We start from the raw sequence: 12156 nt of genomic DNA, 5'->3' as shown, positions 1-12156 counted from the left end.
ACCAAATAATTTCAAATTTCAGTAGTGCTTTAAGATTAAGACATTTCACAGAAACTCTTTGAGATAATTACTGCTGCTGTCATTTTTGTCCTTTTAAAAATGAGGGAATTGATGTTGAGACAGAAGTTATTTGACTGTGATTACCCAGTTTAAACACCCCCCCCACACACACACACATTTGAGCCCATGTCTCTGGACTTTGTGTCTAGTGCAATAGTATTAACTGACAGAATGTTTAACTGGAGGTTGAATCTGTAATAGAGTCAGAGTCATAGTTTTGCATGTGGTCATTCATTTTTAGGGGTTTGTTTTAGAGGGGGATCAAACAGACAGATGGACAGAAAGAAACAGAGAGATAGAGAGAGGAGACAGAGATTCTGTGGGAGTATAACTTATTTGTTTTTGTATGTTATCTCCTTCCTAAACTACTAATCTTCATGAGGGGAAGAAGTACATTGTACAAAAGTTTTATCTTCCCTAATATCTTGCAGCGTACAGAGAATAAGTGCATTTTGAACAGTGAGTAACCAAAAGAAAGGCTATTATGTATGTCTTCAGAAGTAAGTGTACTTCTTGTATATGTGAAATGAGCTTATACATGTAGAGTTTAGAGGAAGGAGCTTCTGTAATTCTGTATCTGTCTCAGAAGGAACATTTTGACTCCTACACCAGTGAAATTCATCAGAGCTTATTTTCATTATTGGAGAAATATGTAGATTTTTAACAGATCCAGTTAGTTAAACCTCCACATTGATTGCTCTTTTCTTTTTCTTAAGTCTCTCTTAATCCAAAGTATTTCAGGGCAGAAAAGAGATTTATTTTTGCTATCGAATCTAATTATTTATGGCTTTGAAAAATTTGGCAGGCTAAAGCATGGTGCAGAATTGATGACAAACCCAAAGGAACTTTAAGTTACCTAGGATACTTAATGGATCAAAAAGGAAATTTTTTTTGTGCAATTTTTCAGACTATTTCATTTAAAAAGTGGTAAAAACCCTCCAGAGATATGTTTGATCACTTTTATAATGTGAAATTTCTAATCCTAAAATAATATGCCATTTCTTTTCCTCTTTAAAACTCTGACCTCTTGATAGCATAAAGATGCTTTCTTAAAAATCCCTTGGTATCTGAGTCAGAGATAAGATTAGACAACATAGGACACTATGTAGGTCTCAACAAATTGTAGAGGTGCAAAATGTTAAACATTAGTTTTTTTGTGAATACACATAGTTTGAATGCCAGAAGTTTCTACCCTGAGTTCCAAACCCTGGAGTCACCCTCAATGTATTACCCTCCCTCCTCCACATATCTAATTAATAGCCAGTTCTTTTAAATTTTATTCTCATAGTATCTCTTAGAATTCTCATTCTATTTACATAAACAACTGCTATCCTAGTTTAGGTCCATATTATCTCTTGCCTGGAATATTCCATTAACTTCCTAATTATCTCTGTTTCTAACCTTTACTGTCCCCAATCTATCCCCAAAACATTTGGCAAACAGATATTCCTAAAATGCTAGTCTGACCATGTGAATACTCTGTTCAAAACAGTAATAGAGAAATTTCAGCCTGACTGAGTTCTGGCAACAAGCAGCGGTAATAGTCACAGAAACCAGGGAATTTCACTCCCTAGAAGACCCTAGTCCCAGAGGACTGGCATATCAGACAGCACTAAGGCAGATACTCAGAATTACAGAATTATAGAATTTATGAGTTGGAAGGTATCTCAGTGGCTAACTAGTCTAACCCATATCTCAAAAATAAGTCCCCTATATAAAATATGTGAAAAGCCACTGCATGAATTTTTGTAGTGAAGGAGTGACTACTAGCTTCTGAAATGTGCACCTCATTCTGCCTTTTAATGGGTTCATTTATTTGCATGTATTTTGTAATATCAAGTCTAAATTTGTTTCTCTTTTACTTCTCCTTCCCTCATGGGACAGTCAATTTGGTCAGTGCATATAAAGGGCCTACTATATGCCAAGCACAACAAGTAGAATTCCTCTTCCTCACACAATTCATTTGTATAACTCAGAATTTGTTTTCTTTGGGCTAAAGATCCCTATTTCCTTCAACTGATCCTCATACGGTAGAAATTAAAAACTCTTCAAGCACAGGGATTTGATTATAACTAGAAATGGGGTGCCAGACAAGTGTACAATTTCATGAGAACATGTAAACACATAGCTTACTGATACTGGAATACAAAGTTAGAAGAGGCCAACTGCAAGGCTGTCTCACTGCTGAGTTAGAAAGCTTCTGGCCTAAAGCACTTTACAGCTTCCTGATCAGATTCAGGACATATGACTGAGACTGGTGCAAGGCTAAACCAGATAAGTGGTCCTAGGGAGCCAAGATGGCAGAGTAAAAGCAGTGACTTGCTTGAGCTCTCCCCCAAACCCCTTGAAATACCTATAAAAAACGGCTCTAAACAAATTCTAAAGCAGCAGAACCCACAAAAAGACAGAGTGAAGCAAATTTACAGCTCAAGACAGCCTGGATGATTGATCTGAAAGGCATATCATGACAGGTAGGGAGAGGAGCACAGTTTGGCATGGGCGCATAGACAAGGTAGGCCTCAGAGAACCTGAAGCAGGCCTCAGAGGACTGGATTGCAGGCAGCTGTGGTGGTTTCCAGACCTCTCAACTCATGAATGCCAAAGACAACTTAGAAGGTCAGTGGGAAAAGTCTGTGTCTGCAGCAAGAGAAAGAAAGAGAGAGAGAGAGAGAGAGAGAGAGAGAGAGAGAGAGAGAGAGAGAGAAGAGAGAGAGAGAGAGAGAGCCTTTCTCAGCCCCTTTCCCCAAGCTCAGCCCCAGGGCAGTGGCTGCTTCCTGAGCAGACTGAGGGGGAATCCGGTGTCTGATCAGAGAGAAATTGCAGGGATCTTTCTGCTGGTGCAGGTTTCTATTGCTTTGCCAGTGCTTGGATCTGGGCCACAGTTCTAGGTTGTGGTCCTGGGGTGAGCAAGAGCACTGGCGTGGTGGAGCTTATGGTGGTGATACAGAGAAAATCCTCCTCACAGTTCCAAGGCAGAAAAGAGTGCTTGTGGTCACTCATAGATCAGACCACAGAATCTTTCTTTGGTAACAAAGAAGATCAAAACATACAACCAGAATAAGACAACAAAGTCAAAGTTCCTATATCCAAAGCCTCCAAGAAAAATAGGAATCGGTACCAGGCCATTAAAGAGCTCAAAAAAGTATTTTGAGAAGCAAGTAAGAGAAGTAAAGGAAAAGCTGGGAAAAGAAATGAGTGATGCAAGGAAATCATGAAAAACAAGTCAGCAGCTTACTAAAGGAGACCCGAAAAGATACTGAAGAAAATAACGCCTTAAAAAATAGCCTAACCCAAATGGCAAAAGAGGTCCAAAAAGCCAATGAGGAGAAGAATGCCCTAAAAAGCAAAATTGGCCAAATGGAAAAGGAAGTCCAAAATCTTACTGAAGAAAATGCTTCCTTAAAAATTGGAGTGGAGCAATTAGAAGCTAGTGACTTTATGAGAAACCAAGACACTGTAAAACAAATCCAAAAGAATGAAAAAAATAGAAAACAGTGTGAAATATCTCATTGACAAAGTAACTGACCTGGAAAATAGATCCAGGAGAGACAATTTAAAAATTGTTGGACTATCAGATAAGTGGTCCTAGCTGTAAACGCCAAAGCTCTATTAGATGAAGAAAACAAAGGAGGCTCAGTACAAAATGTTAACAAAAGATACACAGGGTAAGAGGATGGACTATTGGGAGGAAATCCAGGGCTCATTTAATCCAATTCTCTTATTTCACAGGTGGGAAAGCTGAATCCTAGAGAAGTTTGGGGTCTTTTCTAAGGTAAATATGAAAAAAAGAAACAGGTTTTGAACCCAGGTCCATTCACTCTCAATCCAGTGACCATTCAGTCACACTGCTCTATGTGTATTTGGGTTTGTTAAGAGATAGTATATTGTCTAACTGTTTTGAAAAGTATATTGGGCTCTTTTCTTTCTAGCTTCAGAGGCTGCATCATTTTTGCTGCCCCATATGTCAAACGATAATCAATTAATCAACCTTTATTAAGTGTCTGCTATATGTCAGAAACTGTGATAAGGTGTAGGGATATAAAAAGAGGCAAAAGATAACCCCTGCCCTCAAGGAGCTTACAACTTGCATTATATGGATTTTTAAAAAAATTACTACACTATCCTGTGGAAGGAGTATTTGATTTGTATATCTTCGCCTTAAGAGGCTGAAGTAAAAAAAATGAATGGGAGTTGTAGGAAAAAACAAAAACAAAATAAAACCAAGCTTCAGGTTCCATATATGGTAAAACTTCAGAACAATTAGAACTAATGGGATGGGTTATCTCTGAAGCTGTGGGCTTCCCATCACTGAAAGTCTTTAATTAGAGGAAGAATGATTGCTTTGTACAGAGGGATTACTGGAATAAAAAGTTAGAATAGGCCAACTGCAAGGCTGTCTCACTGCTGATTTGGAAAGCTTCTGGCCTAAAGCACTTTAGAGCTTCCAGATTACATTCAGGACACATGTCTGAGACTGGTGCAAAGCTGAGCCAGATAAATGGTCCTAGGGAGCTGAGATTGAAGAGGAAAAGCAGATCCTTAAAAGTTCCTTTGAGAAGAATCAAAAAAATCAAGATAAGAGATATACATTTTGCTCAAAATTGTTGTACACAAAATTGTTTATATTTGCAATCCTTGCAGAGACTTTTTAAAAAAAAATCTAGCAAGACTTCAGAGAGAATAGAGTCATAGATTTAGAGATGGAGGGAGCTTAGAGATCATTTAGTGCATTTCTCAGGACAGCTGTTGTTGCTGTTTATCATTCATTCTCAAAGAGGACCAATGACATCACAAGGATGATGTCTTGACTTGTGTGTGAATTGGATTTAAGTAAGAGAGAGTTTGAGTAAAGTCAGGTGGTCAGTGGATAGAGTGCTGGCCCTGAAATTAGGAAGAACCATTTTCCTGGGCTCAAATATGGCCTCAGTCACTTACTAGCTGTGTGACCCTGTATGAGTCACTTAACCCTGTTTGCATCAGTTTCCTCATCTGTAAAATGAGCTGGAAAAGGAAATGTCAAGACACTACAGTATCTTTGCCAAGAAAGTACAAAATGGGTTCTTAAAGAGTTGGACAGGATTGAAAAATGACTAAACAACAAGAAGTAGGGTTCTCTCATTTTATGGATAAGGAAACAGTTATAGAGGTTGAAAATTTAGTTGAAACAAAATCAAAGACAGGATTTGAAACCAGGTCCTCTTACCACAAATTCAGTGTGTTATCTCTCAGTGAGTTTATGATGCAAAATCAGTTTGTGTTGTATTAGGTATGCCATTTGTATGGTTTGGGAGAAAATTAGTAATAGGATGGCTTTGTAGAAGACATGGCACTGTAGATAGAGCTCCAGCCTTGGAGTCATGAAGACCTGCGCTCAAATTTGGCCTCAGACACTTGGAACTTATTAGCTGTGCGACCCTGGGTTAGTCACTTAACCCTAAATGCCTCACCAAAAAAGAAAAAATAATAATAATAAAAAAATAAAATATGGAAGACTTGGGAAGTATAATGAAACAGGCTCTAGTTTTGAGTTTTAAATGTTGCCTTGATGCCCTTACATTCCCTCAGTATCCCCAGGTCCCAGGATGTCACTTTCCTAATTGGTTCAGTTTAATTATAAATCTACAAAGAGTCTGATGAAAGAGAACATATTATCTGTTTTTCAACTAGCCTCCCTTTTCTTCAGTGGCTAAGTATCCATTGATAATACCCTTACTTAAAATAAAAATGGTTTCATCTTTCATGGTATAATTCTACTTCATTCATTATGCATCTTTTTAATTGGTGAGCATTTCTCAGACATCTTCCAAAGACGCATTTGGAGTCAGTGAATTTATGTCTATGTTTTATCTAGATAGCTTATGTAGGCATAATGCCTACTAACTACACAACATATATTTCTAATTGTTGGAAGCTATGGCCGAACCAGAAAGAAATGCCATCATTGTAAGTAAGAAAAAAGTGTGAGTTGTTTATTTCACTTCACTAAAGTAGTTAACCATAATTTTAGTCCCATAAAGTGATAAATGTTACATTAAAACTAGTGGCTGCTTCATTACACTGGTTTAGATTTTCCCCACTTATATTCTTCATGACTGGCAAAGGGAAAAAAAAAAGTAGCCAGACTCATTTTGCTGATTCAACCACACTGAAATTACCCACTTCACTTATGCTCCTCAGAAAGAATTATTCATCAGAAGTGTTCAATGAAATAAAATGCCTATTTGGGTCTATCTGGTTGGCCTTCCCATATCATAATGGCTAACCCTCTACTTTTAGTGATATTTTCCTTAGGGCCTATAAAGAAATAACATGTTGTAAATATTTTACAACACATTTAGAAATGCCACAAAAAAATCCAAGAAATAGTTATTATGTACCTACCATGTGAAAAATCCTGTGTAGAGGCTACCCTGATATGTGACCTCATCAGTGTGCATATTTTCTCCAGTAAAGCAAATTACAACCCATCCATACCTGCCCTTCTACTGTGAATATTATCCATGTCCTTCTATACATTTACTCCAAGGTATTCACCCAATATACTGACGGTGCTCCCCAAGCCCTTTTAAGATTGATGCAAAAAATGACAATTGATACAGTCTTTGTCCTTAACAAATCTACCTTTTACTGATGTTATGGGCTCAAGAAGTTATGACATGAACACAGTTAAATATAAGACAAGGTGGAGGTTAAGCACACAAGGAAGAGATCCAGAAAAAATTATTTAAATAAATTTGAGGAAGGAGACCATACTTTTGACTAAAAAGTTCAAGGATGGGGGGGAACCAAGATGGCAGAGTGAAAGCAGTGACCTGCTTGAGCTGTCCCCCAAACCCCTCCAAATGCTCATAAAAATGGCTCTAAACAAATTTTGAAGCAGCAGAAACCACAAAAAGACAGAGTGAAACAAATTTCCAGCCCAAGAAAACCTAGATGATTGATCAGAAAGGTATATCGAGAGTGCTGGGAGTGGAGCACAGCGTGGAGTGGGCACGCAGGCCACAGGGAAGCTGAAGCAGGCCTCAGAGGACTGAACCGCAGGCAGCTGTGGAGGTTTCCAGACTCCTCAATCCACCAATGCCAAAGACAACTTAGGAGGTCAGTGGGAAAAGTCTATTTCTGTCAGTACTGAGACAGGAAGGCCGGGTCTCAACTCCATTCCCTGAGTGTGGCCTTGGGGGGCAGCTGATTCCTGAGCTTTTGGCCCACAACTGAGGGGGAATCCAGTGGCTGATCAGACAGGGATTGCAGGGATCTCTTTGCCAGTGCTGAGGCAGGAATCTCTTGCTTTGCCTGTGTGTGGATCTGGGTCACAGTTCTGGGTGGCAGTGCTGGGGCGAGGAGGAGCACTATCGAGGTGGAGCTTGTAGTGGCTGTGGAGAGAAACCCCTCCTCACAGTTACAGGACAGAAAGGAGTACTTGTGGTCACAGGCCAGGAAAGGAGTAAACACCTCACCCCTTATCATACTACCTTGGAAGAACTGAAAGTTTACAGGTCCTACAAGTATCTCTGAAAACAGCTGTACAAACCCCTGAAGCTTGGGACAGTACATTCTCCACATTGGAAGCAGACTCTTATCTTACAAAGAGTTTAAAACTCAAGTAATTGGCTGGGATCGTGAGCAAGCAGTGCAAAAAGAGTCACACTATATTATCTTACTTTGGTGACAAAGAAGATCAAAATATACAACCAGAAGAAGACAACAAAATCAAAGCTCCTACATCCAAAGCCTCCAACAAGAATATGAATCAGTCCCAGGCCTTGGAAGAGCTCAAAAGGGATTTTGAGAAGCAAGTAAGGGAAGTAGAGGAAAAACTGGGAAGAGAAATGAGAGTGATGCAAGAAAATCATGAAAAACAAGTCAACAGCTTGTTAAAGGAGACCCCAAAAAATACTGAAGAAAATAACACCTTAAAAAATAGCCTAACCCAAATGGCAAAAGAGGTCCAAAAAGCCAGTGAGGAGAAGAATGCCCTAAAAAGCAAAACTGGCCAAATGGAAAAGGATGTCCAAAAGATTGCTGAAGAAAATACTTCCTTAAAAATTAGAATAGAGCAATTGGAAGCTAGTGACTTTATGAGAAATCAAGACACTGGAAAACAAATCCAAAAGAATGAAAAATTAGAAGACAATGTGAAATATCTCATTGGAAAAACAACTGACCTGGAAAATAGATCAGGAGAGAAATTTAAAAATTATTGGACTATCTGAAAGCCATGATCAAAAAAAGAGCCTAGACATCATCTTTCAAGAAATTATCAAGGAAAACTGCCTTGATATATTAGAACCAGAGGGCAAAATAGAAATTGAAAGAATCCACAGATCTCCTCCTGAAAGAGAGCCCCAAAGGAAAACTCCTAGGAATATTATAGCCAAATTCTAGAGTTCTCTGGTCAAGGAGAAAACATTACAAACTGCCAGAAAGAAACAATTCAGGTACTGTAGAAACACAATCAGGATAACACAAGATTTAGCAGCTTCTACATTAAAGGACCACAGGGCAAGGAACATAATATTCTGGAGAGAAAAGGAGATAGGATTATAACCAAGAATCACCTACCCAGCAAAACTGAGTATAATCCTTCAGGGGAAAAAATGGTCATTCAGTAAAATAGAGGACTTTCAAGCATTCTTGGTGAAAAGACCTGACCTGAATAGAAAATTTCACTTTCAAATACAAGAATCAAGTGGAACATGAAGAGGTAAACAGGAAGGAGAAATCATAAGAGACTCATTAGGGTTGAACTGTTTACATTACTGCATGGAAAGATGATATTTATAACTTATGAGACCTTTGTCAGTATTAGGGTAGTTGCATTAAAAAAATTATCTGTATAGATAGATAGATAGATAGATAGATAGTAGATAGATAGATAGATAGAAGGCACAGGGTGGGGTAAAGATTAAGGGGTCATATCTGGAGAATAAAATTAAGGGATGAAAGAGGATTGGGAGAAGAAGAAAGGAAGAGGTAGGTTAATTATCTCACATAAAACAGACAAGAAAAAGCTTTTATAGTGGAGGGGAAGTGGGGGAAGGTGAGAGGGAATGAGTGCATCTTATTTTCATAGGATATGGCTTAAGGAGGGAATAACGTACACACTCAATTGGGTATGGAAATCTATCTTACCCTACAGGAAAATAGGGGCAGAAGGGGCAAGAGAGCAGGGGGGTGATAGAAGGGAGGGCAGATTGGGGGAAGGTTTAATCAAAAGCAAACACCTCTGAGGAGGGACAGGGTCAAAAGAAAGAGTAGAATAAATGGGGGAGTGGGATAGGATTAAGGGAAATATACTTAGTTTTTCACAGCATGACTACTATGGAAGTGATTTGCATAACTACACATGTATAACCTGTATCGAGTTCCTTGCCTTTTCAATGAGGGTGAGTGGGGAGGGAGAAAGAAAAGGAGAAAATTTGGAACCCAAAATTTAAAAAACACATGTTAAAAATTGTTTTCACATACAACTGGGAAATAAGAAATATAGGCAATGGAGTATAGAAATCTATCCTGCCCTATAGGAAAATAGAAGGGGAAGGGGATAAGAAAAGGTGGGGGGAGAGACAGAAGGGTGGACAGATTAGAGGAAGGAGTATTCAGAATGCGTACCATCTTGGGGTGGGGAGAGAGATGAGATGGGGAGAGAATTTGGAACTCAAAATCTTGTGAATGTTGAAAACTAAAAATAAATAAATTACAAATATAAGTATAAATAAATATAAAAAGATAAAATAAATTTTAAAAATTATCAAGGAAATAAAACCACCCCAAGCTACATCACCTTCACCAACATAGAATGTTTAATCACTAATTCTTCAAAGAATCAAGGTGCAGTGAACACCACAAAAAAGTCTTTGATGCCAAATATCTGATTAGTCATAGATTTGATGATGTAATTGTATAGTCAGATGTGAAACACTGGCTTTTCATAGTGGTGAATGATGCAGACAGGCCTAAGTTCCAATTGGAGTACATAAAGAAGACCAAAGGCTTCTATCCAGAAGAAATATTTTCTATAATCTTGACGAAGATGATAGAAATTGCTGAAGTTTACCTTGGGAAGACTGTCATACATGCTCTCATCACAGTATCAGCCTACTTTAATGATTCCCAGCATCAGACAACCAAAGACGCTAGAATTATCACTGGTCTCAATGTGTTCCACATAATTAATGAGACAAGTTCTCCTGCCTTTGGCTGTGACTTGAACAACAAATTGTTGATGCTGAAAGAAATGTGTTGACTTTTACCTTAGAGGTGGTATTTTTGATGTTTCCATTCTTCAATTGAAGATGGTATCTTTGAAGTCAAGTCCATAGCTGAGGACACCCACTTGGGTAGGGAGGACTTTGACAACCACATGGTCAAATCATTTCATTGCTAAGTTCAAACAAAAGTACAAGAAGGACATCAGTGAGAGTAAGACAGCTGTCTGTCTTCTGTTTTCTTTTTTTTAATTTTTAAATTTTTTTTTGTCATTTGTTTTCTGCTTGTGAACATGCAACTTGCATTCTCTCTTCCAATACCCAGGCCAGTACTGAAATTATTCTTGTTGTTGTTATTTGTTCTTCATTTGTGAGTTAGGGGGCTGTCTGCTCCAAGCATGTGAAGACTTCCTCTATTGGAATGGATATGTGAGAAACAAATTTATTCCAATGGCCATGAAGATGGCTGAAACAGGCACTGAGGAGCACTTAAAGCTTGGTTAGACATTGAGTTTGACTCCCTCCATGAAGATATCAAATTCTATACCTCTATTACCCATGCCTGATTTGAAGCAGTGAATGCTGACCTCTTATATGACATACTGGATCCTGTGGAAAAGGCCCTGAGAGATGCCGAGCTAGATAACTCACAGACATACAACATCATCTTGGTGGGTAGTTTCACTCAGATGCCCCAAATTCAGGAGCTTCTTCAGGACTTCTTCAATGTCCAGCAATTCAAAGGAGTAGGCTTTGGCCCATGGTGCAGCTGTCCAGGCTGCCATGTTGTCTGGAGATAAATCTGAGAATGTGCAGGACTTGTCCCTGTTGGGACAATTCCCTTGGAATTGAAACTGCTGTTGGAGTTATGACAGTTATAATCAAATGCAGTAACACCATCCCCACCAAACAGATGCAGACCTTTACCCCCTACTCAGAAAATCAGCCTGATGTGCTTATTCAGGTTTATGAAGAGGAGAGAGCAATGACAAAGGATAACATTCTGCTTGGCAAGTTTGAGCTCTGAGGAATCCCCCTGGCCCCAGAGGTGTTTCTCAGATTGAAGTAAAATTTGACATTGGTATAAATGTTGACCTCAGTGTGTCTGCTGCAGATCGAAGTACCAGCAGTGAGAATGAGGTCATTGTCACGGATATCAAAGGTCATCTGAGCAAAGAAGATATTGAGTGTTTGGTCCAAGAGGCTACAACATGTATACCTGAAAATGAGAAGCAGAGATAAGATGTCTTCCAAGAATTCTCTTGAAACATATGCTTTCAGCATGGAGGCTACTGCAAAACATAAAAAAACTCCAAGGCAAAATTGGTGATGAAGATAAAGAGAAGAAAATTGGCAACTATAATGAAATAATCAATTGATTGGATAAGATCAGACTGTTGTGAAGGAAACATTTGAGCATCAGCAGAAAGAATGGGAGAAGGTCTGCAATCCCATCATTGCCAAGTTGTACCAGAGTGTAAGGGCCTTTCAGTAGACACACCTGGTTGGGTTCCCAGGGGATGGAGCAGCCCACCTGGAGGTGCATATTGCAGACCCAGCATTGAAGAGGTTGACTACAATGCACCAGAAGAATGAGCATTCCACACAGCTTTCCAAAAATTGAAGGACTCAAATTTATAGCCAAGGCAGTAGCATTTTAAAAGTGACATTAAACTACTGTGTAAATCTGGGCATTCTGCATACTTTAATGTGCGCAGAGGGAGAGAAGTGAATAACATTGTACCTTATCAGTACTGTAAACAATGAAAGTGGAATTTTTGTTGTGGAGAACAAAATCTATTTAAAATTGGCACCAAAAAGAAAATCAGTTCACCGATCTAGGCTTGAGTCCATGCTTTGATACTTACTATTTATGAAACCCTCAAGA

General features: G+C 38.8%; 1 pseudogene; it reads left to right on the top strand.

Annotated features, from left to right (window-relative positions):
- The first annotated feature begins 5973 nt into the window (after positions 1-5973).
- LOC144455689 (heat shock cognate 71 kDa protein-like) lies at positions 5974-11763 on the top strand (annotated as a pseudogene).
- The last annotated feature ends 393 nt before the right edge of the window (positions 11764-12156 follow it).

This window comes from Phascolarctos cinereus, unplaced genomic scaffold, assembly GCF_003287225.1.
Source record: "Phascolarctos cinereus isolate Bilbo 61053 unplaced genomic scaffold, phaCin_HiC Scaffold_2;HRSCAF=192, whole genome shotgun sequence".
NCBI lineage: Eukaryota > Metazoa > Chordata > Mammalia > Diprotodontia > Phascolarctidae > Phascolarctos > Phascolarctos cinereus.
Note: the sequence above shows the minus strand (reverse complement) of the source record. Positions and strands in the feature narration are given on the sequence as shown.